Genomic DNA, 643 nt, shown 5'->3' on the forward strand with positions numbered 1-643 from the left:
TGAACCTGCAAAGTCTTCACCCAAAATTGTGTGATTTGCAAACTTCCAGAATCCCAGGGGTTCATTATAAGCTCATGGTAGCGGCAAACCCCAAACCTCCCCATTTCTAATATCCATTTGTGGAACAAAGAGTAACTCCAGGGACTTCGGGGGTGTAACTTATGCCACACAAAAACCTCATAGAAGCACACAGGGCGTACATCATACGTCTGTTTACTCTCATTCTATTTATATTGAGATCAAAGGAGTAACCTTCCATCTGCATATGGTATCAGTTAAGTCAACCTAAGTAAATGTGTGCGCGTATGTATATAGATACATACACTATATTGCCAAAAGTATTGGGACGCATTTACACGCACATGAACTTTAATGGCATCCCAGTCTTAGTCCGTAGGGTTCAGTATTCGGTTGGCTCCGCCCTTTTGCCGCTATAACAGCTCCGCCTCTTCTGGGAAGGCGTCCACAAGGTTTAGGAGTGTGTCTATGGCAACGTTGGACTATTTGTGCGGTCAGGTACTGATGTTGGAGGAGAAGGCCGGGCTCGCAGTCTCCGCCTCTAATTCATCCCAAAGGTGTTCTATGGGGTTGAGGTCAGGACTCTGTGCGGCCAGTCACGTCCCCCCCCCCCCCTCCCCCATCC

This window comes from Nanorana parkeri, unplaced genomic scaffold (genome assembly GCF_000935625.1).
Source record: "Nanorana parkeri isolate BGI_ZX_2015 unplaced genomic scaffold, ASM93562v1 scaffold1877, whole genome shotgun sequence".
Taxonomy (NCBI): Eukaryota; Metazoa; Chordata; class Amphibia; order Anura; family Dicroglossidae; genus Nanorana; species Nanorana parkeri.